General features: G+C 35.6%; 1 protein-coding gene across 3 annotated transcripts in view; it reads right to left on the reverse strand.

The window, feature by feature from the left end:
* LOC137621131 (cuticle protein 21-like) overlaps positions 1-27,500 on the reverse strand; it is a 154,719-nt gene that overhangs the window by 34,728 nt on the left and 92,491 nt on the right. The window contains exon 1 of one of the 3 annotated variants that reach the window (XM_068351560.1): positions 10,984-11,173. The exons of the other annotated variants lie outside the window; for them this stretch is intronic. The gene's annotated coding sequence lies outside the window, so the exon portion shown is untranslated. Of the gene's footprint in view, positions 1-10,983; positions 11,174-27,500 lie in introns of those variants that run through there. 3 annotated transcript variants of the gene reach the window in all.

Below are 27,500 nucleotides of genomic sequence, written 5' to 3' on the forward strand. Positions count from 1 at the left end.
GTGAGGATTCTGTACAGGTAGAATCTTCACCGAAAGAAAGAGGAAGAGGATGGTGAGGATTCTGTACAGAAAGAATCTTCACCGAAAGAAAGAGAAAGAGGATGGTGAGGATTCTGTACAGGTAGAATCTTCACCGAAAGAAAGAGAAAGAGGATGGTGAGGATTCTGTACAGGTAGAATCTTCACCGAAAGAAAGAGAAAGAGGATGGTGAGGATTCTGTACAGGAAGAATCTTCACCAAAAGAGAGAGAAAGAGATGGTGACGATTCTGTACAGGAAGAATCTTCACCGAAAGAAAGAGAAAGAGGATGGTGAGGATTCTGTACAGGTAGAATCTTCACCGAAAGAAAGAGAAAGAGGATGGTGAGGATTCTGTACAGGAACAATCTTCACCAAAAGAGAGAGAAAGAGATGGTGACGATTCTGTACAGGAAGAATCTTCACCGAAAGAAAGAGAAAGAGGATGGTGAGGATTCTGTACAGGAAGAATCTTCACCAAAAGAGAGAGAAAGAGATGGTGACGATTCTGTACAGGTAGAATCTTCACCGAAAGAAAGAGAAAGAGGATGGTGAGGATTCTGTACAGGTAGAATCTTCACCGAAAGAAAGAGAAAGAGGATAGCGAGAGTTTTGTACAGGAGAATCTTCACCGAAAGAAAGAGAAAGAGGATGGTGAGGATTCTGTACAGGAAGAATCTTCACCAAAAGAGAGAGAAAGAGATGGTGAGGATTCTGTACAGAAAGAATCTTCACCGAAAGAAAGAGAAAGAGGATGGTGAGGATTCTGTACAGGTAGAATCTTCACTGAAAGAAAGAGAAAGAGGATGGTGAGGATTCTGTACAGGTAGAATCTTCACCGAAAGAAAGAGAAAGAGGATGGTGAGGGTTCTGTACAGGTAGAATCTTCACCGAAAGAAAGAGAAAGAGGATAGCGAGAGTTATGTACAGGAGAATCTTCACCGAAAGAAAGAGAAAGAGGATGGTGAGGATTCTGTACAGGAAGAATCTTCACCAAAAGAGAGAGAAAGAGATGGTGACGATTCTGTACAGGAAGAATCTTCACCGAAAGAAAGAGAAAGAGGATGGTGAGGATTCTGTATAGGAAGAATCTTCACCAAAAGAGAGAGAAAGAGACGGTGACGATTCTGTACAGAAAGAATTTTCACCGAAAGAAAGAGAAAGAGGATGGTGAGGATTCTGTACAGGTAGCATCTTCACCGAAAGAAAGAGAAAGAGGATAGCGAGAGTTTTGTACAGGAGAATCTTCACCGAAAGAAAGAGAAAGAGGATGGTGAGGATTCTGTACAGGAAGAATCTTCACCAAAAGAGAGAGAAAGAGATGGTGAGGATTCTGTACAGAAAGAATCTTCACCGACAGAAAGAGAAAGAGGATGGTGAGGATTCTGTACAGGTAGAATCTTCACCGAAAGAAAGAGAAAGAGGATAGTGAGAGTTCTGTACAGGAAGAATCTTCACCGAAAGAAAGAGAAAGAGGATGGTGAGGATTCTGTACAGGAAGAATCTTCACCGAAAGAAAGAGAAAGAGATGGTGAGGATTCTGTACAGGGACAATCTTCACCGAAAGAAAGAGAAAGAGGATGGTGAGGATTCTGTACAGGAAGAATCTTCACCGAAAGAAAGAGAAAGAGGATGGTGAGGATTCTGTACAGGTAGAATCTTCACCGAAAGAAAGAGAAAGAGGATAGTGAGAGTTCTGTACAGGAAGAATCTTCACCGAAAGAAAGAGAAAGAGGATGGTGAGGATTCTGTACAGGAAGAATCTTCACCGAAAGAAAGAGAAAGAGATGGTGAGGATTCTGTACAGGGACAATCTTCACCGAAAGAAAGAGAAAGAGGATGGTGAGGATTCTGTACAGGAAGAATCTTCACCGAAAGAAAGAGAAAGAGGATGGTGAGGATTCTGTACAGGTAGAATCTTCACCGAAAGAAAGAGAAAGAGGATAGTGAGAGTTCTGTACAGGAAGAATCTTCACCAAAAGAGAGAGAAAGAGATGGTGAGGATTCTGTACAGGAACAATATTCACCGAAAGAAAGAGAAAGAGGATGGTGAGGATTCTGTACAGGAAGAATCTTCACCGAAAGAAAGAGAAAGAGGATGGTGAGGATTCTGTACAGGAAGAATCTTCACCGAAAGAAAGAGAAAGAGCATGGTGAGGATTCTGTACAGGTAGAATCTTCACCGAAAGAAAGAGAAAGAGGATAGTGAGAGTTCTGTACAGGAAGAATCTTCACCAAAAGAGAGAGAAAGAGATGGTGAGGATTCTGTACAGGAACAATCTTCACCGAAAGAAAGAGAAAGAGGATGGTGAGGATTCTGTACAGGAAGAATCTTCACCGAAAGAAAGAGAAAGAGGATGGTGAGGATTCTGTACAGGTAGAATCTTCACCGAAAGAAAGAGAAAGAGGATAGTGAGAGTTCTGTACAGGAAGAATCTTCACCGAAAGAAAGAGAAAGAGGATGGTGAGGATTCTGTACAGGTAGAATCTTCACCGAAAGAAAGAGAAAGAGGATGGTGGGATTCTGTACAGGTAGAATTTTCACCGAAAGAAAGAGAAAAAGAAATTATTGGAGTATTGTCGCTAAACAATCCCTTCCGTTAACAGCTACATTAGATTATTTTGACATTAGTCTTGTTCAAGTCACCGATGAAAGAAAAAGTATTTTCAGATATGGTTTGATGTAACATAATAATAAAAAACACCATACATGAGTTATACCGCCCTAAATGACATTTAGAGAGAGAAAGAGATGAATACATCATTTTTAATATATTTGTAGTACGTTGGTCAAAATTCGCCCGTACCTTTTTGAGTTAGCATGGTGACAAACAAATAGGCAGAGGTGAAAAAATGACCTCCTTTGTGGAGGTAATAATGATAATAATAATAATAATAATAATAATAATAATAATAATAATAATAATAATAATAATGATTGGACCAAAACGTAAATTTTGAGAGAGTTCTGCCGAGGTGAATATTGGTCCACGCACTGTTTATGGAACTGAAACAGTTCAAAGCACAGTTGGAATCTACATGGAAGAATTTGGATTCTGTAAAGATGATGGCCTGAAATTAGTCCCTCGTATGACTGAACCCATTCCTGAGAAGATTCAGAAGTCCGGTTTAAGAGTTTCCACCATACTACAGGAAAAAGCGTCCTGAAGAACCAACCCGGATAGAGCCCTCAAAAAGTGCTGAAAATTACAGCATCAAGATTCTGATTTTTTTTCTAGATTATTGCTTGTCATATGCCCTTTGAGGGTCAATTTATCTCCGCTATATCGGGATCTGTGTCTAGAAGGCTACTGCCAATACTCCAAATTGTACGACAACTATGTATGTATATATATGTATATGCATATATATCTGTATGTATATATATATATATATATATATATGCCAGCGGGAAAGGGGAGTCCCTCCTTGCCAGCAGGAAGGGGGAGCCCCACCCTGCTACCGGATCTGTGTATTTATATACATATATATAGACATATATATATATATATATATACATATATATACATATATATATATATATATATATATAGTATATATATGCCAGTGGGAAGGGGGAGTCCCTCCCTGCCAGCTGGAAAGAGGCGCCCCACCCTGCCACCGGAAAAGGGGGAGCCCCACCCTGCCAGCAGGAAGGGGGGAGCTCCACCCTGCCAGCGGGAAGGGGGAGCCTCGCCCTGCCAGTGGAAAGGGGGAGCCCCTCCCTGCCAGTCGGAAGGGGGGAGCCCCTCCCTGCCAGTCGGAAGGGGGGAAGCTTCTCCCTGCCAGTGGGAAGGGGAGAGCCCCACCCTGCCAGTGGGAAGGGGGAGCCCGCCCTGCCAGCGGGAAGGGGGGAGCCCCACCTTGCCAGCGGGAAGGAGGAGGCCCGCCCTTCCAGCGGAAAGGGGGAGCCCCGCCCTGCCAGTGGAAAGGGGGGAGCCCCACCCTGGCAACGGGAGTTGGGGTGCCCTGCCCTGCCAGCGGGAAGAGGGGGAGCCCTGCCCTGCTAGCGGGAAGGGGTGAGCCCCGCCCGGCCAACGGGAAGGGGGGAGCCCCGCTCGGCCAGGGGTAAGGGGGAATCCCCGCCCTGCCAGCGGGAAGGGGGGAATTCCCGCCCTGCCAGTGGGAAGGGGGGAGCCCTGCCCAGCCAGCGGGAGAGGAGAGACCCGTCCTCCCAGCAGGAGGGAGGTTCGGCGACCAACAATATTGAGTTCCCGTATCTAGCTTATTTTTAAAAAACATGAGAGCCTTTTGGAAATCCCTAACAGGCTCCAAAATCCAGAATAGTCTTCAAAACTCCCCTAACTCCTTGTTCGACTCCAATTTGTCTTTTGTCATCAATAGGAAAGTTGAATGCGGTTCTGTCAGAGACCCAAATCGGCTTCAAATTGTCATTCGTCTCAAGCAGAAATGTTAGAAGAGATAAAAAGATCGTTTTGATTGTTTTATTGACCAACCCAAATTTTCAAGTTTTTATCATCGACTCATCATGAGGCTATTAAAAAGGAAACAAAAGTTAAGAGAATTGTTGAGTGGAATCAGGAAGGCAGTCATGAAAAGCAAAACAAGAATCTTGAAGACTATTAACTGATTTATTTGAAAAGATTCGGACAGAAAATACAGGAAGAAGAGGGAGACAGGAAGGAGAATGGGAGAGAAGAAATAAAGAATTCGAAAAGGAGAACTAGTGGTTATTTTTTTATCACTTTACGATTGTGCGGATTTGAAATGAGAATGCAAAGTCCATAATGTTGAAGATCCAAAAATAAAGATTGTCCAGAATAAGACGGAAACTACACAGAAATAGAGAATATTGAAGGACCAGAGAAAGATCTAAAATTCTTCAATCTGAAGTAATTTTTTTCTCTAAAAAAGGAAGGACTTCTAAGGAGAGGCACTCCAGTTGGATGTCTTCCTTTTGGAAATTACTAACAGGCTCCAAATCCGAAATAGTCTTCAAAATTCTCCCAACTCGTTGAACGACTCCAATTTGTCTTCCATCATCAATAGGAAAGGTGAATGCTTTCCTGTCAGAGCTCCAAAAGATTCTTAGTCTCTCTGTTAGGAGAAATGTGGAATACCGGTGCATTCCCAAATCGGCTTCAAAGCTAAACAAGAATCTTCAAGACTAATAATGGATATATTTGAAAGGATTCGGACAGAAAATACACGAAGAAGGAGACAGGAAGGAGAACGGGAGAGAAGAAATAAAGAATCCGAAAGGAGAACTAATCGTTATTTGTTGATCACTTTACGATTGTGCGGATTTGAAATTAGAATGCAAAGTCCATAATGTTGAAGATCCAAAAATAAAGAGTGTGCAGAATAAGACAGAAACTGCACAAAAGTAGAGAATATTGAAGGATCAGAAAAGGCTAAAATTTTTCAATCTGAATTAATATTTTTTTTTTCCCTCTAAAAGGAATAACTTCCAAAGAGAGACACTCTAATTGGACGTCTTCCTGTTAGCACGCTCTTATAAGAAAAATAATTATCTTGGACCGACGAAGGAACGGGTTTGGGATCGGAGATTTTGGTTTGAATTTCGGGCTCCAGCTTCGGTTGTCATTTTGTGTCAGCGTCATTATCATCTGCCAGTCGTCAGTGTTCGTGTCATCCAACGCAAGTAACAGCTGTTAAAAGATACAACCAACGCTCTGTTCTGCCTTGTATATATGCGGGTCAATCTAAATCATCATCATCAGGAGAGGCAATTTGTGACACACCTCTTACGGTCGTTATAAAAAGGATATTTTAATTGCTAAGGGATCAATGGTTCAATTGAGTTCCGTCGTCATGAAACGCCTTCAAGATGTTCGTCAAATGAAATTCGACCAAGAAGTGCAACAGGAGAAGAGGAACTGGTCAAACGAATACTCTGAGGAAAGAGTTTGTTGTCCTTCATCGGGACCACTAAAAGATTGATACGCAATCGGGACATCAAAACGAAAGTTAGCTTACGGGGAGAGTAGGAACGGGGTACCTTCACACGCGCACACACTTGTATATATATATATGTGTATGTGTATGTATGTATGTATATATATATATATATATATATATATGTGTGTGTGTGTTTGCTGTGTATTATTTGCTTACCTGTTACTATTTTGCTAATTTCTATGATAAATTAATTAATAGGGGAATGAAGCATTAAAGGGGATTTTTTATAATTACGTTTTGATATAGCTGACCATAACAGACAGTAAGTAGAGTATCGAGAAAAAAAATCTTCCTCATTCTTGTTTTTCTGAGGCTAAACTAACTAATTTAGCATTTAAGTCCTATGGAGTTAAGACACTCTTCATGGATGTTGATGCTTATGAAGGTGTAGACCAAAATGCTATATTTCCTTCGTTTTTTATAAAGACCATTGATTTCTTAGCTCTTAAGGTGACTGCTATTTTCTTCCAGTTATCAAATTATATATATATATATATATATATGTTAATATATATATATATATATATATGTATGTATGTATTATGTATGTGTGTGTATATATATATATATATAGTATACATATATGTATATATACAGTATATATATATATATATATATATGTATATATAGTATACATATATGTATATATACAGTATATATATATATATATATATATATGTATATATATATATATATAGTCACGAAAGGAGAACTTGAGTTTGTGTTTTCATTTTTCCTTTCGTGGCTATAATACTTAATTATTTTATTCTCATCACTTGCTAGCTTTTGTGATTTCTACACACACACACACACACACACACACATACACACACACACACATACACACACACACACACACATATATATATATATATATATATAATTATAAATTTAGCACATTTAGACGTGTTTTTCATGTTTATATAAGCCATATATTATACTCCCTTACTATCTGGATTCTCTCTATACCTCGGGATCAGAAAACCAAGGGGGAATCAACTCAGAGATAATAGCTCCTGGTCGCCGGGGAATCGAACCCTGGTCCCAGAAACTGGAACTAAAATTGGTATTACACACATACACACACATGTATATATATATATATATATATATGTATATATATATATATATATATATGTGTGTGTGTGTGTGTGTGTGTGTATGTATTATGCCTATTGTAGAATTGGGAAATGTGTCTGAGATAGGTCTAGCCTGCTGATTACCACCCAATTTCCGTCACTCATATTATCTGCTTTTTTTTTTATGTGGTTGGCCTAGAAAGCAAGCTCTTTGCATATGCAGATGGTGCTACTCTTCTGAATTTAGATCTACACACATAACAACTAATGTATGTTTTTAGTGTACTGTAGGACAAAGGCGTCAGACACGTCATTTCATGTCTGGTTTTTTTTTCTGGCTCGATACAGTTAGGCTATAATATTTTGTAGTCCTCCATATAGCTTAAGTGCTCTGTAGAAAGATTTTCCCGTTTTTTTTTTTTTTTTTTTTTTTAATCAGCCAAGATATTTTCGTTAACTGGAATAGTGATAAAGGAATGAGACATAAATTGTATATAAATATCTGAGTGATACCACATATTCATGGAAGCATGCTTCACAATACAAGTTTTTTTTAGGGTGATTGCAATATTGAAGAGTAAGGGAAATGGAATACATGGCGCCAAATGCCCTATGTCTGAACCCAGCTAATGAATACCTTGGGTTGGCTTCACGCAAATATCAAATAGTTCCAGGTTGGAATGGTATTTCATGCTGCCGCTCGGGAGAGATTTATTTTCTGGTGGGATAATGAGAAGCTAGGAACTAATATTGGCGGTCTAGGACGAGCACCGGAGGGGAAGTCCATTCATTTTGAAAATAATGAGAATGTTTGATAAATATATGATTATAGAATGAAAGAAAGGACCACAAATAATAAAATATGAAATAGGGTAACAAAAATGTTAAAGAATAAATACCTAACTAGACATGTCAGGGAATAGAGGAAGGAGCTCAGAAAATAAAATCTGGAGAATGAGAGACAATATCTAGGAATCCAAGGTTATCGCTCCTCAGCTGTGTGATTTATTGATTAAAAGGACAATCAAACATTTATTTTCGAGATATTTTAATATTTGGTTTTTCTCTTTCTCGCTTACTGCATCAGCTATACAAATTATGGTTGATAGGCGGAGGAACTGGTATGGATGGCTATTGCTCGAACACTCCGAGCGAGAGCTTCACGGATAGTGATGTGTTTTTCGCTCGTTAAGCGCCCATATACCTAGAGTAATTCACCGGGCCCAGAACCTACATCCAACAGCAGATAGCTGCGCTAATTCGGACACTTGATCACTATAAATAGGGACTTTATCATACAGAGTTAAGCTTATTTGAATCAAGACTGAGAGAACGTTGTGCAGGAAATTGATAAGAAGTCAATTTCATCTCCAGCAATGTAATTTCTCAAAATAAAGCTACTTGCCATTATATAATCATTGATAACTTGCAGTCAGGGTATTAGCATCGGGAATAATTTTGTGCTTATGCTTATGCAAATGTATTTTTCCGACAATTTATAGGATAATACATTTTGGGAAAATAGGTATATCATAGTTTCATGACAAAATTCGGAAAATTACGTCGTTCTGAGACTAAAAAGCTTCTATTTTTTATATTTCTCAATAAAATATATTTCTGATAACCTTCGCCAAAATGTAATAGCGTACTCATGTAACTCCACTTATTTTCGATACGAAGTAATAAATTCTTATTGTATTCAAGGTGTTATGAAGTCATCAGTATATATTGTATCCATCACTGATTATCTATTATGCAATGGTGATACTTAAATTTCGTTACTTATGAAACTTCCAACAACAACAACTACTTTATTTTATTGCTGCTATCTTTTACAAATCAACCAATAATGAATACGGTTCAAAATATTTGCTAGAACACTGACGGTTATCAAATGATATTTATGCAATGATACAATACCTGGAAAGCTGTATCAAGGATACTCATTTAACTTCTCTCCACACCCCCTAAAACAGAAATGACTTCCTTATTTCCTCAGTGTTGGACTGGCTGGGGCAAGGGGTTGTTAAGAGGAGACTCACCCCCCCCCCCTTCCCTGTAGAGTGTCTACTAGGGCCCATCTACGAAAAAATAGTAATTGTGTATGTATATATATATATATATATATATATATAATTTATGTGTTTTGTATTTGCAGTGGATAATTGAGACGTCAAATTATAATAAAGAATTGAAATATGGCAACTCAATTTGTAACTTTCGTATGCTTTTGCTAACAAAGACAGCCCTTTACTGTATTTGGTTCGCTAAGGTTGGAGAAGGCTCCGCTCATTTCGTAGAAGTAGTAAGAAGAGCAACACCTTGTATGTTTTGTCGTGGGAACAATAGAGACATCAAACGAAAGATTTCCCTCGACTGTCGGCGTTCTTTTGATTCTAAGTGTACATTGATATGTATGGTTATGTATGAAAATGCATACATAAAAATTCATTCGACCTATTACTTTTATGTGAAAGAATTGTTCTAAGTACTCGAGCAATTTTTCCAATATACAGTATTTACGGAAGCTGATTGAAGTATTTTACTTTCAACCCAGTTGTATGTGAATGCGTCTCAATTTTCTCCCAAGTCTTTACAGATATTTTTTTCCATGTGAATAAACAAGATCTTTTGTCACTCGAGCAGCATTCGGATCTTGGTGTGTAACGTTTGCCAATTTTGAGTTGAAAGTATTTGGCAATGTTCATTACACATTTTACTTAATCACATCTAAGGAAAGGAATTGTTTTATGAATAATAATGATATTAACCATAAACTGATCTTAAAGGTAGGCCATATGCAATGAAGAAACGTTACGTCGTCTTTGAAATTTACTACATTACTTATTATGAAGTGAAGTTGCAAGCCCCGTGACCATGGTCCAAGCATAAGTCATGAGATCATAATTATGTCAACAGTATCTAACATTTATTGTTGGTCACCCATCCAAGTGCTGATCAGATACAGTAATGTTTAATTACTTTTTTAGCATCAGTGACCCTTGTATTTGTAACACCAGGTAATTCGGATCTGTGATCAACTATCTTCCCAATGTAAATAGCTTATGATAAACAAATATAGTGTTTCCTGTTTCCTTTGATGGACCTAAGACGTGTGAAACTATATGTTCTTCTCTTTTACAAGTCTTTTTTTTTTTATTGAGTAGAAAAGTTTACATTCATACGGAAGTTGTATAAATGTTTAAATCAGTATAATTGCATCAAAATTTATTGGTGTGTATTTTCAGTGTGGATGACTATGATTTGATAATGGGAATTTTCACTTTAAAACCATCAAATGTTTCCAGCAACTATGAAAATCTTGTTAGGTTTTTTTTTTTTTTATATATCAAAGTCTATATTGCTATAGACATAGGTATGTATTATATCAGAAAGCTTGCAAGGCTTAAATACAGTATAATATAGTGAATCAGAACTTTAGACAAGATCATTTTATGCATCTAGACATTTCACGTTTAACCTTTAGTCTTTATCCTCGGGTTTTAAGATTTGAAAGTCGCGATCCGCTCGTTAAACGCACCTTGTACTGCACAAGGACTACTGATAGTATGTGAGAGTTCGTCATTGTTTCTGTTCCCGGTGAGGACCTGTCTATCTCTCGATCTTCTGATCCGGAAATTTGGAATTCATGAGACTAGAAAATAACGGAAACGTCAAGGCATCATGCTCAGATAAATAGGTACTACGGCTTATGAATAACTGTGTACCGTAGATATTCACAGTATATGTATAGTTATCTACTGTAGGTGACTTCAGACTAAGGTTTATCACTATGATGATAACCCCCATATGTTGTGAATTAAGAATTAAGGGGATAATAGAAATGTGCTATTTTTTTCTATTAGGTAATTATATAGGTAGCACACCTAATGCTAAATCACTGTCTTTTCGGTAGTCGATAGCAATGAGTATATAGTCTTACCGTTTGTACAGTTCCCTCAACTGTATTTTACGAAATTGTAGGCCACGAATTACGAATGATATATACATGATGAAAGCTGTCGTATTACGTGTGTATTCCATTTTCTCTCCTTTCGACCCCCATGATGTACACACGCAGAGGCTTTACACTATGCTCCAGTGGATATTGCTAATAAATAGCTGCCTTATGTGATCTATGGCGCGATTCTCTCTATCCCTGTGACCTTCCACCCCTCCCTCTCTCTCTCTCTCTCTCTCTCTCTCTCTCTCTCTCTCTCTCTCTCTCTCCCTTTTTTCCACTTCCATTTAAAGGTTTCAACATGAAAGATTCGTATTCACGGTAATCTATTGGGTCCGCTATACATACAAAATTTTTTAATATTTTTTTCTCGGCGGTTTATTTTTTATTATTTTTTCCCTTTCTCTATGTGTGTTTGTGAGTATGTTTTCCCTTCCTAAGTCTTAACATACCATTTTTTTTTTTTATTCACGGCAATATTTTCGGCTAAAAGAGTATTTCATGGATATTATCTCTCTCTCTCTCTCTCTCTCTCTCTCTCTCTCTCTCTCTCTCTCTCTCTCTCTTTTGCGCGTCATTACTTCTGTGTTCTATTTAAACAAGATTTACAATATGCTTCATGTTCATCTTTGCATAAGGAAATATTTACTTGCCTATTCTCTCCTCGTAAATTATTCTGTCGGTAATCTATTACCTCAAGATTTATTCTACTCACTATTAACAGTAACAAAACTGCTTCTAACATTTACCTATTCTGTCCTCAGTTAATAATCATTAAACTGGATACCTCGAAGGATATTTCAACTTTTCTGGTTGGTGTTTCTTAATGGAGAAAAAAAAAAAAAAAAAAAACGACGACGACGACCTCGCGTGACCTTTTCGATCACTATGTATGACCGTTTGATAGATTTTTTTTTCTTACTAACAGTTTTACCGTAATCTAGTGCTTTCTGTATGCATCAATTTTGTTTCGGCAGTAAATGTCTATGTTTACCCGTTTTTTCTTTAATTTTCATTCTCATATCATTATTGACGGTGTTTGGGGATTCTACATACAGACCAATCTATGAGGAAATCGAACGACTTGTAATTTAATTAAATGAATGATTTTGAAATCTTAGTACTTGATATTAGCGGTGTCTTTCGTAATTTTGGAGTGGTATTAAATTTCATCGAACCAGTGATGATTTTTTAGGTGTATTTGTACTCGTAGCTCTGATTTTAGATTAATTAAGATGTTAATGAAAAGTCTTGAGTATGGAAATTTTCCTTTTTAGTCAAGTATAAATAAAGCTTTCAGAACTAAGTGCTTTAAAGCTTTCTTGGTCTATTATTATTATTATTATTATTATTATTATTATTATTATTATTATTGGCCAAGCTACAACAATAGTTGAAAAAGAAGGATACTTTGATAGAGAAAATAGCCCAGTACGAAAAGAAAATAGTGAAATAACGAAAAAAACTGATTGAGTTGTCTAAAAATAAACAATAAAAATTAAGATACATAATATATTAAGATCAGTAATGAAAAAGATAAGGCATGTATAAACTATGAAACGATATTTATGTGAGCTATTTCAACAGAAAACCATTTGAAACAAGTTTGAACTTCTGAAGTTCCAACGATAAGATCGCCAGTTTAAGAAGATCGTTCCACAATCTGGTCGCAGCTGGAATAAAACTTTTAAAATGTTTTGTAGTACGAAGCCTTAAAATAAAGAAGGTAAGGCTAGAATTAACTACGTACCTAGAACTACGTACTGGATGGTTCAGTCTGGGAAGATGTGAATGCAAAGGATGGTCAGAATTATGAAAAGTCTTAGACCATATGTACAGAGGTGAAACTGAACGACGGTGTTAGAGGTTAATATCCAGATCAGGGTTAAGGAATTTAATGGACCGCCCGCAAATATTTGTCCAAGAAATTAAAATGAGTGCCAGGATCCGAAGACCAGACATGAAAACAAATCCTAAAATGTGGCATTTGCTCAAGATAGATCGATCTCCAAAAACCTTGACTTTCTCAATATGCCCATTTTTCTTGGTTAACATTGGAAAGCAAACATATTTTATATTTTCTGGGCTTAGTAATCATGATATATCACTTAAAATTGTGTTAGATAATTTTGGTCACTAAAATACAATTCTTATGAGATCTGAAATTGAGATGTGAATGGGACACTTCAACTACAATAATTTTCAAATGACTGGTTGCTAAGGTAGAATCTTCCTTCCGAAATCCGACATAGGGATGGCAACTAGGAAGAAATTACATTGAAGCATCCCCCACTCCCTTTTGCCCCCCCCCCCCCCCCCCCGTAATCATTTGTTGTTTTCGAGTCCAGCCATGTTTCTGGTAATGCCTTTCTCCTAGAGAAGTCACGCCGATGTCCCACGAAGAGGAAAGCAATGAAATTATCTTGACTCATAAGCTCTAGTAAGAGATAGCAGTTGTACTGTATCGCTCGCTGGATTGCTTTCAGATCTGCAATTTGCTCGATAAGAACTCCTCTTGTATTTTCCCCCAGTTTTGTTTTTGGGAAAAAACAATCGTTCTCTCTCACTCACTCACTTTCACTTCGTTGGCTCTTTGGTTTCATTGTGACCCATGTGTCTCGAAAATGTCTCTCTCTCTCTCTCTCTCTCTCTCTCTCTCTCTGATCTAACAAAAGGTCCCTTTTAAATTATGTATAAAATGTGCATGGGTGTAATATATATATATATATATATATATGTATATATATGTGTGTATGTATATATATATATATATGTGTATATATATATATATATATATATGTATATATATGTGTGTATGTATATATATATATATATGTGTATATATATATATATATATATATGCAGTATGTTAAAAGAAGGATAAACATGGGATGGAGAGCATTTGGTAAATAAAATGAAATTATGAAAAGTTCAATGCCACTTTCTCTAAAAAGAAAATTATGTAATGAGCCTTACTAAAGCCTTAGAAAATAAGCTAGTTACAACTCAGAAAGCTATGGGAATAATGCTAACAGGCGGAAAAAGAGAAATATGGATACGAGAGCAAACTGATTTAGAGGATATCCTAACAACCTGTAAGTAAAAGAAATGGACATGGGCATGACATATAATGAAAATGATAGACAATAGATGGACATTTTGAATAACGGAATGAGCCCATAGAGATTGTAAAAGAAGCAGAGGAAGGAAGGGAAGACGATGGATCGACGAACTAAGGAAGTTTACGGGCGTTGACTGGCAAGGAAAGGCCATAATCAGGAAGGAAATGGAAGGACATGTCTGAGGCCTTTGTTCTGCAGTGAATAGTAATGACTGATGATATATATATATATATATATATGTACTGTATATATATATATATATATATATGTACTGTATATATGTATACATATTAAATTATATTATATATATGTGTGTGTATATGTATAAAATATATATATGTATATATAATTATATATAATATATGTATACATATGTATATATATATTATATATATGTGTGTATATATATAAAATATATATATATATGTATATATAATTATATGTATATAATAGATGTATACATATGCGTGTATATATATATATATATATAGAGAGAGAGAGAGAGAGAGAGAGAGAGAGAGAGAGAGAGAGATGATAAATCAGCCTATTCATATCCTGTTCCCAATCAGCGCTGTGCTCTGCTTTTCGTGGCTGTTACTGATATCTGGGGCGTTGACGATGCTCCGTAACATCATTAAAACCGATACGTCCCAGTGCATGCCGCCCAGTCCACTGCAGTCCAATCTCCAGACACTGCATGAATTACAACCAGATGGAGCAGTCGTTATGTATCCGAATTACACCCGGGGGCTGCGTCATTACTGCGACCCAGACCCTTGCAGTACATTTCCATTGTATTTTAGGATGTGTTTTATTCCTTAGAATTGCTTTATAGATGGTTTTATGATTTCTCATTTTTTTTCTATTTTTGCTTTTGAGATAGTAGTGGTGCGATATAGATGATGAGTGTTTATTAACTCTCTCTCTCCCTCTCTCTCTCTCTCTCTCTCTCTCTCTCTCTCTCTCTCTCTCTCTCTCTCTTAATATATATATATATATATATATATACTGTATGCATGTATTCATGTATGTTTATGTAGGTAGTAAATTGGCCAGGGCACCAGCCACCCCTTGAGATACTATCGCTGGAGAGTTATTGGCTTCTTTGACTGGCCAGACAGTACTACATTGGATTCCTCTCTCTCGTTACGGATAATTTTTCCTATGCCTACACATACACCGAATAGTCTGGAATATTCTTTATACTTCTCCTCTGTCCTCATACACCTCACAATAATGAGAATACCAAACAATTCCTCTTCGCTCAAGGGGTTAACTACTGCACTAAAATTGTTCACTGCCTGCCTTCCTCTTGGTGAGGGTAGAAAAGACTTTAGCTATGGTAGGCAGCTCTTTTAGGACACTCCAAAATCAAACCATTGTTCTTTAGTCTTGGGTAGTGCCATAGCCTATGTACCATGGTCTTTCACTGTCATGGGTTAGAGTTCTCTTGCTTGAGGGTACTATCAGGCACACTATTCTATTATGCTTCTCTTCCTCTTGTTTTTTTACGTTTTTATATTTGTTATGAAATATCTAATTAGATGTTACTCTTCTTAAAATATTTTATTTTGATTGTTCATTATTTCTCTTATTTTGTCCTTGCTGAAACCCTTGGGTTTATAGCATCCTGCTTTTCCAACTAAGGCTGTAGCTTAGCTTGTAATATATATATATATATATATATATATGTATATATATTTATTATATATATATATATATATATATATAAATATATATTTATTTATATATTATATATGTATCTCTCTCTCTCTCTCTCTCTCTCTCTCTCTCTCTCTCTCTGTCATTTAGAGTATTTTTTATTCTTTATTATCGTTGAAATATTTTTGTAAGAGAAAGGGCTGGGAATATATTGTATTCCCATACCTTCACATTTTTTTAACTAGGTCTTTTTTTCTGGGAGAATGGTCTCCAATCTTTTATTTCGTCAATAATAATTATTATAGTATTAGTTGTAGTAACAGTAATTATTACTATTATTATTCAGTATTAATTTTTACTAATATTGTCAGTATATCATGACCATAAGCAAAGACAGCTGAAGTAGCAGTAGAGGTATAATTCTTCAGTGATCATTGTATGTTTGCTTGTAAATTGTCCCATTTATGTGTGACACGGGCGCCTGGGTTCGCAGCCTATAAATCGTTACTTAATTATTGTTATTAGATTTTTTTTTTCTGAGCTTATGATTTTGAAATCAATATGAATTCTCGAAGGTATTATTGCAAATCTTTGGACATTGAATATATCGCAATAAATTTACACATAATTTTGTTTATATATATATAATATATATATATATATATATATATGCATATATATATATATATATATATTGTGTGTGCGCGCGTTTATATATATATATATATATATATGTGTGTGTGTGTGTGTGTGTATATGTGCATTTAATTTATTACATACACATAAATGCATACACAAATACATACATGCATACTTTCTTGTTTCAGCATGAATATATGTGTGGGAAGGGGGGAGTTAGCGGAAATTAAGAAGACCGAGTTCAAATATGTAAAGCAACTCTGGAATCACAGTGTTTCCAAGTTTGGTTACCTTGGAAACTTCGTCCACTTGCTTTTAATAATTTCCCTTCCTCCGTCCAGTTCTCCGTTTAACCTCCTTTCGTTTCGCCTCCCTATTTCCCCCATTCACCCATTACAGAGTCACGGATATGACGACCAACAACCCGTGCTATGGCCGTCGACACTGATGGCTAGCCGGGGTCGAATTGCTGCTTAAGAGGTCCATTGGAACTAACTGCTAGACAGCGGCGGAGTGAAAACGCAAGGATAGGGATAGATGCCGATAGGATATGCACGGTTATTATAAGGGAATCGTTGATTACAACGGCTGTAAATGGTGATGATGGTGATAGGGGCGATGATGTCTACGGTTGGTGGCGACGGTGACTGGACTGATCAGTTAAGAGATATCGTGATAAAGGCGGCTTGTACGATTTCCAATGACACGGTGGATTCAGCTCGCTGACGAGGCATGGTTCGTCCCGATAAGGTGGATGTGATTTTGGGGCGAGCGCTGATATTGTTGGAAGCCTTTCAACACGCGAGGGGGCTGTTTGAAGGGACCTTGCTTCCTCATGTTTATGTTGGTCTTTCGTTGTTGTTTTCTAGTTAATGTTTTTTGTTTCACCTTATGCAATAATAAATGAATTTTTGGTTGAGATCATTTATATATGTTATTCGCTTTTTCGTTAGTTTAATTTTATAATTTCACATTAATGATATTTCACTTTATTTACTTATATGTTATGTTTTTTATTTTTGTTCATATGAATTATTTCAAATAATTTTCAATGGGACTTTCACCCAAATACCTCTTATAAAGTTCAGGAATGATGAAAAAAGTTGAATATATAAAGGTAAGGAAATATGTGACTTAACCCTTATATAAATTCTGTTCCTGAGAGATGGAAGGTTATAGTAATCAGGGAGAACAGAGTGGGGAGATTGTCCAAAGCTTGAACTATTCTTTCACCATTACACGCGTGAGACCAACTGTTAGTAATTTCCACCTATTACTCATTACGTTTGAGACATCTCAGTAAGACGTATTGCAATGCCATCAGAATCGTTTGTTTTACCAACCAATACAGAATCTGCGCAAAGGTAATTCGCAATCCATTTTCGCTCAAAAATCTTTGGTCATTATTTACACATTTTGATTATTTTGCTATGAATTACAGCCATATAACGGTCCTTGAGATAAAAAAAAGCTGTTTGATTAACTCATTAATGGCTTTTGAAAACACTAAAATGTGTCTCCATTAGAATGAATAATAACTAATCTCTCTTGGGGAGAGCGAAGAACATGCCCAAAACATCTCCATCTACCCCTCATCATGATCTCATCCACAGGGCACTAGAAGAGTTGGAAGACCCAGTCCTACATGGCTGAGGACTTTCAAGCGCCAAGTAGGAGATGATGAACGGAGAAGTATTGAATAAAAACATGCCCTTGGCGTCAGTAGGCATAGGAGGAGATTATGATGAAGATAATGATTGAATTGAAAAAATACTACAAGCTTCGTGAAAAAAATTTTCGTTTGAAATTAGATTTCATTATTTTGTGGGTAAAGGGAAACAAGAAATAAGCAATTATTGATTCTGAGTTGGAAGGTCGTCTTTTAATTAAAAGGCTGATGTATGATAGTTATAAAGGTCTAACAGGAACAAGCGAAAAGTCTTTTTTTTTTCCTTTTTTTTCCTTGAAGCCAAGGCCATAGATTTATTAAGTAATCGGGGTTATGGATCATCAAAAAGTAAACTTAATCCGAACGTAATAAGTGTTAAAAACTTGTGCATGTATGTTTTTGTTTTGAGAGAGAGAGAGGAGAGAGAGAGGAGAGAGAGAGAGAGAGAGAGGAGAGAGAGAGAGAGAGAGAGAGAGAGCCCACTTATGTATATGCTTGCTTGATTTGTGCACAAATGTAGATCTTTCATCGCGTTTGTACGTTGCACTTTATTTGCGTAATTATAAAATGTAATTATTTTTTTAACATTAAGATTTTACGAAATTCTTAAAACCTAATGAAACATGCAATGGTCCGCAGACGACTACTCATCTGCATACCTGTCACTCGAATATTACATTCTTGTGGTTTAAAAAACAACGATGCGATTCAGCGCGATGATTTAATTCAAATAAAGGTCAGTGCCACGGAAACCTTGAGTTACGATGACGATTTTTTTTTTTTCCCTCAGAAATTCCATAGTGAATTATAGGTGATGCCATATAATCAGAATAGCGACGCAACCTATTCTTCGGAAATACAATCAACAGTGAGAATCCGCTTCGCTTGAAGAATTGCCGTAGGGTTGAGAGAGGTTTGTTATTGGTCTGTGGAATTGCTATTTTGGTGTGTGGCTGGTTGGTTGAACGTGACCGCGTCACTTATTTTTTATGCATTGAGTAGAGATGAGATGGAAAGTGAGTCATTCACTTTTCTTATCTGTCATCTTTTATCAGGATTTTTATTTATAATGTGACGAACATAATTATAGATTCTATCCTATCTTTTAATTCAATAATTAGAAGAAAAAAAATATGAAAATTATTCATGACTAAAATGAAGTAAATTTTTATTTTTTCATCCTTGATTAAAATCATTATGGTAATATGCAACACACAAATAAGATATCTTAAGCATACATGTACTTGAATTAATCAATAGAATATTGAAAAGCTTTCTTTCTATTAATACTTGAAATTCTGCTCCTCAAGAGGATTGCTTGTGTTAGATCTTTTCTTATTTCGAAAGAAGATCGTGAAGAGTTTTCCTCTGGAAAATATCGAGAAGGACCTAAAGACATAAACCTCTTTCCTAAAGTGGTAAAGTAATCTCATTAAAAACTTCAGTCTCTCTGAAATATGAACAACAGAGTATTGAATTATGTATTATACCAAAATCAACTATTTCTCTAAAAATTGGTATTGAATTTTTTTGTAACAGAAAAGTATCATGGGTATCAGTAATGATGCGTCACGAAATTATTACCAGAACGGTATATAATATTTGTTGTTTAATATTTACCTTTCGATATTTGGACCCAGTTTATAATTGTTTGGAGCGCATTTCTGGGCAAAGGTTTCACTTAGCGGAGGTTGTCCTATTGCAAATTCAGTCCTAGGATTTTTTTTTTTTTTTTTTTTTTTTTTTTTTTTTTTTTTTTTTTTTTTTTTTTTTTGCGATAGTTTCTTAAATCTGTTTGCTATTATTAGGTTCTGGTGACTATTTAAGCGCGAGCTCTTCCCTCTTCAGAACCTTTGATGCCCCAGTGCTTGGCTTAATGCCTAAATCCCATATTCAATTCAATTCCCTCTTCAGAAAAGATTGTGGACTGCTGGATAATTGTGGTTAAGAAGGGTTAAATATATAGTGAGTTTCAAATCAATGTCGTATCAAGAATTCACTCGACCAAATTCTTTATTACTGTACTTTTAGTATTCTATTGAGTAATTACTATGTGGTTTGTTGTAATAATGTTGCGTAGTTAATTATATATATATATATATATATATATATATATATATATGTACATATATATATATAGATATATATATATATATATATATATATGTACATATATATATATATATATATATATATATATACATATATATATTCCTTTATTTATTTGTTTATATATATATATATATATATATATACACATATATATATATATATATATATATATATATATGTATATATACACAGTATATACACACATACTATTTACGATAGAAAGAAAGATTTGAAATCTGCACTTTTTGTTGTATTGCTTGTGTGATGTACGTTTTTTTTTTTTTTTTTTTTTTTTTTTTTTTTTTTTTTTTTTTTTTTTTTTTTTTTCTTCAAAGTAATCTTCCCACTCTTGCAATGTTTCCGAACATATAACTTCAAATATGGTTGGATTCCTGTTATTTGCAGTATGATCTTTAATATGCATTAAACTCTTATGTATTTTTTATAACTGCGTTTGGAAGCTAATAACTTATGTTTTCCTGTGAAATTATTGATAGAGTGCAAATTGAACTGATTCTCCTTGGTACCAACAAAAAAAAAATAAATAAAAAAAAGCTCTTGGTGTTTCATCATAAATTCCAGAGCCCTGGCTCCGTATGATACTACAATATTCACATTTTTTAAGGAGCCACATATTCTTCAAGTTTCTTGATTATTGCTGTGAATCCTCTGATATCAACGCCTGATAGCATAGTATCGACTTCATACTTTTAAGACTTACTTCACAGAGAACAATGCCTCTTATTTTAGACACCCCAGTATCAGAACCACATCCACGCAAGCATGGTACACCCAGCAACAAAACGGCTATGGCCTGGCCAGACCTGACTTGAAGAGATCGTGCCCCTCTTGCCCTGAAAGGTGGCCGGCGTTAAACAACCGAGACATTGTTAGTATGGTTCGAATGTGAGGAGGAGGGAAATTATCGATATCACTCAAAGAAATGCGATGGAGAGAGAACTTTTTAATCCTTTTAAGAAATTTAATTTAATATTATTTCGAAACTAATTCATCTAAATATTTTATCATAACTTTTTATTTGAATTTTCCTATCCCATTTCTATGTAAAATTTTCTTGAATAATATTGGAACTGACTTCATATTAATATTCATAACACGGAAATACCATTCGTTTGCATTTTCTTAAGCAATTGCTCTCTCTCTCTCTCTCTCTCTCTCTCTCTCTCTCTCTCTCTCTCTCTCCACATACATACACACTGTAGCCTACGTAATATATGTTGGGGCTAATAATGTTTCGTTTCAAATAGCACCTATTGGGTCACCAATCATTAATAAGTGGCCTTTGTTCAAAATTTCGAAGGTAATGAGGTTTAAAGGGTTAGTTGTTGATTTCAGTGTTTTAATTTGATTTCGAGCGTGAAATATTTGTTCAATCAGTTTTTCGCACATTTACTTCGTTATTTACAGTTTTGATATAGTTTTAAACACCTGGAAAGCAAACTGTATGAAATATTGTCATCTTAGTATTTTGTTTTTCCTTGATTAAAAAACTTCCACCAGAAAGATCTCATCATAACTGTGAGACCTTTAAACCTCAAACATGTGGGGATGGGGGTAGAAGGATATAACGAGGTGGGGGTTAAAGATAATGGTGGAGAGGTGGCAATTGGGTGATCTTAATGTATGGCTTGATGAGGTTTGCTTGTTAACATTTTGTGAAGTGATGATGATGATGGTAACACCCCTATCGATAACATTTAATATCAATGATTCCAACTCGCATGGAAAAGGGGCATATATCGTTCTAACATTGTTTTTAGGTGGTCATTGAACATCTTTGGAACATGGGATCTTCCCCCGAAAGAAATACAATTCCAACACCAACTTGCAAAGTAGTTAGTGGTCTTGTGTGATCCTTAGGAATATCCAAATAATATAAAATATTGGATACATGCAATATATATATATATATATATATATACACACACAAAGTATATATACATATATATATACATACAGAGAGAGAGAGAGAGAGAGAGAGAGAGAGAGAGAGAGAGTTACAAGGATTTTGGGTGTCTCAAAGACTTTTTAGTCCATTCGCAGTCTCTATTTGCTCTTTGGCAGAGCGGTTTAGTTTAAGAATTTGGAGAGTTCTTATGACCTTATCTAACTTATTCTAGAACTCGAGAGAGAGAGAGAGAGAGAGAGAGAGAGAGAGAGAGAGAGAGCAGCTGCTAGAATAATGCAAACAAAGGATATATCATTTCGACGTATATTAATTAGAATAGTCAGTTCCCACAATATTTGAGGATTTTCCATATAAAAATGTAATAAGGAATTCAAATATATCGGCGTGATTATATTTGTCAATAAGTATTCTCGAAAACGATTGCATATCTTAAAAGAATAAGAAATAAGACCTCTCTATCTCTTTCATATATACATATATACATACACACACACACACACACATATATATATATATATATATATAATTATATATATTATATATATTATATATATTGTATATATTATATATATATTATATATATATATATTATATATATATATATATATATCATATATATTATATATATAAATATATATATATATATATATATATATATACATATATATATATACATACACACAAGTTTATTACAAGTCTACCGTACATATTCCTGGCGAATTCAGGAATCTATTCTTAGACTTGAAAGCAACCCTTCTCCACTATGATAGCTGATTAGTGAGTTTGCAACACATGGTTATTTATGTTGAATATATATCAATAACAACGTGTTGCAAACACTAATCAGCTATCATAGTGGAGATGAGTTTATTTCACGTCTAAGAACAGATTCCTAAATTCGACAGGAATAAGTACGGTAGACTTATAATAAACTTGTAATTGTCTTGATAGCATGGTTGGTTACAGTCTCTGCAAGCATAATTCCGGCCAAGAGGCATAGGTTCAAATTTCTGCCCTGCCAGAAGCTGTTATCATTAATGTATTTCTAGTGGATATTCATTCTCAAAGATAGAATTCGATATTAAATGCCATTATGATTGATATTTACATTAATTAAAATCAAGAGTGTCAGTCATATACAGTATATATATATATATATATATATAGATATATATAGATATATATATATACATATATATATATATATATATATATAGATATAGATATAGATATATATATATACATATATATATATATATATATATATTAGATAGATAGATAGAAATATATATATATATATAGATATATATATATATGATAAATTTTGCACATTTTTACGTGTTTTTCATATTCAAATAAGCCATATATATTTTTGATATATTAATGTCTGGATTCTCTTAACGATCTCGGGATCAGAGCCCCAGGCGAAATCACACAAAGACAAGAGCTTGGCTCCGGCCGGGAATCGAACCCTGGTCGACAAGCTTATATAGACAGTGACTAACCCACTTGGCCACGAAGAAGTGGGTTAGTCACTGTTTATATAAGCTTGCCGACCAGGGTTCGATTCCCGGCCGGAGCCAAGCTCTTGTCTTTGTGTGATTTTGCCTGGGGCTCTGATCTCGAGGTCGTTAAGAGAATCCAGACATTAATATATCAAAAATATATATGACTTATTTGAATATATATATATATACATATATATATATATATATATATATATATATTTACTTGCCAAGTTACAACCCTATTTGTGTCTGAGGTCCAGACATGGATGGCTATATATGAAGGTCTGATGGGTGTTAAGTACCAGGAGCCTGCATGGTGAGGAGCAGGTATGCTGGCTGTTTAGTTCGCCACTCACCTGGCTGAAGCGGGGTCATTTCATTCATAAAAAATACCTGAAGTATATGTTATATTTAATTGTAGCACCTCTTTGGCACACATTTTGAGGTTCCTTACCTCTACCATTAGGGTCTTTTTGACCTCTTATTTTGAGGTTCCTTACTTTAACATTTGGGGTTCTTCGACCTCTATTTTGAGGTGCCTTATCTGTAGCATTAGGGACTTTTTTTAACCTCTATTTTAGGTGTTTTAACTTTAGCTTTATGACCTCTATATTTTTAGTTGCCTAACTCTAGCATTAGGGTTTTTTTACCTCTGTTTTTAGGTGCCTTAACTTACGTTTATGGGCTTTATGACCTCTATTTAAGGTGCCTTATCTCTAGCATTAAGGGCTTTTTGACCTCCTGTTTTGAGGTGCCTTATCTCAAGTTTTAGGGGCTTTTTACCTCTTATTTTGAGGGGCCCTATCTCTAGCAATAGGGCCTTTTTGACCTCTGATTTTGAGGTGCCTTACCTCTATAGCATTAGGGGCTTTTAGACCTCTGATTTTGTGGTGCCTTATCTCTAACATTATGAGCTTTTTAACCTCTATTTTTAGGTGCCTTAACTTTAGATTTAGGGGCTTTATGACCTCTATTTTTAGGTGCCTTAACTTTAGATTTAGGGGCTTTATGACCTCTATTTTTAGGTGCCTTACCTCTAGCATTAGGGGCTTTTTGACCTCTATTTTAAGGTGCCTTAGCTCTAGCATTACGGGCTTTTTTACCTCTATTTTTAGGTGCCCTATCTCTAACATTAGGAGATTTTTACCTCTATTTTTAGGCGCCTTATCTTTAGCATTAGGGTCTTTTTTACCTCTGTTTTGAGGTGCCTTATCTCTAGCGTTAGGAACTTTATGACCTCTATTTTAAGGTGCCTTATCTTCAGCATTAGGGGCTTTTTGACCTCTGATTTTGAGGTACCAGGTGCCTTATCTCTCGCATTAGGGGATTTTTACCTATATTTTAGGGTGCCATACCTCTAGCATTAGTATGTTTTTTACTTCTGTTTTTAGGTGCCTTAACTTTAGATTTAGGGGCTTTATGACCTTCGATCAAAGGGATTAACCGGTGATGAAGTGTGGGACAGAGGTAGATGGAAAACGCTGGCCAGAAACATCGACCCCACATAAAAGTGGGAAAAGATGCAGACAAATAAGAAGATGACCTTCATTATTAGGTATCTTATCTCTATCATAAGTGGCTTTTTGATCTCCGATTTTGATGTGCCTTATCTCTAGCCTCTAGCATTAGGAGCTTTTTGACATTATTTTGAGATGCCTTATCCCTAGTATGAGGGACATTTTGACCTATGTTTTGAAGTGCCTTGTCTCTGACATTAGGAGCTTTTTTTACCTCTATTTTTAGGTGCCTTATCTCTAGCATGAGGGGTTTTTTGGCCTCTTATTTTGAGGTGTCTTATTTCTGGCACTAGGGACATTTGACCTTTATTATGAGGTGTCTTATCTCTAGCATTAGAGTTTATTTAAACCTGTATTTCAAGGTGCCTTATCCCTAACATTAGAGTCTTTTTATCTCTTTTTTGAGGTGCCTTATCTCTAGCATTAGTTTTTTACCGCTATTTTGAGGTGCCTTATCCCTAGCATTAACTGATTTTTTACCGCTATTTTGAGGTGTCTTATCTCTAGCATTAGGGAATTTTTGACCCCCATTTTGAGGTGTCTTATCTCTTAACATTAGGGGATTTTTTTACCTCGATTTTGAGGTGCATTACTTCTAGCATTAGAGGCTCTTTGACCTCTATTTTTAGGGGCCTTATTTATAGCATTAGGGGTTTTTTACCTCTATTTTCTAGGAGCCTTATCTATAGCATTAGGGGCTTTTTTACCTCGATTTTGAGGACCATTGCTTGTAGCATTAGAGGCTCTTTGACCTCTATTGTAGGTGCCTTATTTATAGCATTAGGGGTTTTTTACCTCTATTTTCTAGGAGCCTTATCTATAGCATTAGGGGCTTTTTTACCTCGATTTTGAGGACCATTGCTTGTAGCATTAGAGGCTCTTTGACCTCTATTGTAGGTGCCTTATTCATAGCATTAGGGGCTTTTTCACCTTTATTTTGAGGTGCATTACCTCTAGCATTAGAAGCTCTTTGACCTCTATTTTTAGGTGCCTTATTTATAGCATTAGATGCTTTTTGACCTTGATTTTGAGGTGCATTACTTCAAGCATTAGAGGCTCTTTGACTTCTATTTATAGGAGCCTTATATATAGCATTAGGGGCTTTTTCGATTTTGAGGTGCATTACTTTTAGCATTAGAGGCTCTTTGACCTCTCTCTTTTTTATGCCTTATTTATAGCATTAGGATGTATTTGACCTCTATTTTTAGAAGCCTCATATATAGCATTAGGGGCTTTTTGACCTCGATTTTTAGGTCCATTACTTGTAGCATTAGAGGCTCTCTGACCTCTATTTTTAGGTGCCTTATTTATAGCATTAGGGGCTTTTTTTACCTCGATTTTTAGGTGCATTACTCTATTAGAGGCTATTTGACCTCTATTTTTAGGTACCTTATTTATAGCATTAAGGTCTTTTTGACCTCGATTTTGAGGTGCATTTCTTGTAGCATTAGAGGCTCTTTTACCTCTCTTTTTAGGTGCCTTATTTATACCATTAAGGGCTTTTTGACCTCGATTTTGAGGTGTATTACTTCTAGCATTAGAGGCTCTTTGTCCTCTATTTTTAGGTGCCGTATTTATAGCATTAGGAGCTTTTTTATCTCTTTCTAGGTCCCTTATATATAGCATTAGGGGCTTTTTGACCTTGATTTTTAGGTGCATTACTTGTAGCATTAGAGGCTCTTTGACCTCTATTTTTAGGTGCCTTATTTATAGCATTAAGGGGTTTTTTACCTCAATTTTGAGGTGCATTACTTCTAGCATTAGAGGCTCTTTGACCTTTATTTTTAGGTACCTTATTTACAGCATTAAGGGCTTTTTGACCTCGATTTTAAGGTGCATTACTTCTAGCATTAGAGGCTCTTTTACCTCTCTTTTTAGGTGCCTTATTTGTACCATTAAGGGCTTTTTGACCTCGATTTTGAGGTGCATTACTTCTAGCATTAGAGGATCTTTGACCTCTATTTTTAGGAGCCTTATGTATAGCATTAGGGGCTTTTGACCTCGATTTTGAGGTCCATTACTTGTAGCATTAGAGGCTCTTTTACCTCTATATTGAGTTACCTTATTTCTAGTACTATGGCCTTTTTACCTCTATTTTTATGCGCCTTATTTCTAGCATTAAGGTTTTTAATCTATTTTCAGGTGCCTTATTTCTAGCATTAAGAGGTATTTTGACTATTTTGCGGTTGCTTATTTATGGTATTAGGATCTTTTTTTACCTCTAGCATTAAATGCCATTTTACGTCTTAGTTTAAAGTTTCTTCGTTGTTGTTCTCTTCTGTCTGTTCTAGATTTTCAAATTCTCTAGTTTTTCGGTTTCTTTTGATATTTCATATTCCA

The sequence above is a fragment of the Palaemon carinicauda genome, chromosome 27 (assembly GCF_036898095.1).
Source record: "Palaemon carinicauda isolate YSFRI2023 chromosome 27, ASM3689809v2, whole genome shotgun sequence".
Taxonomy (NCBI): domain Eukaryota; kingdom Metazoa; phylum Arthropoda; class Malacostraca; order Decapoda; family Palaemonidae; genus Palaemon; species Palaemon carinicauda.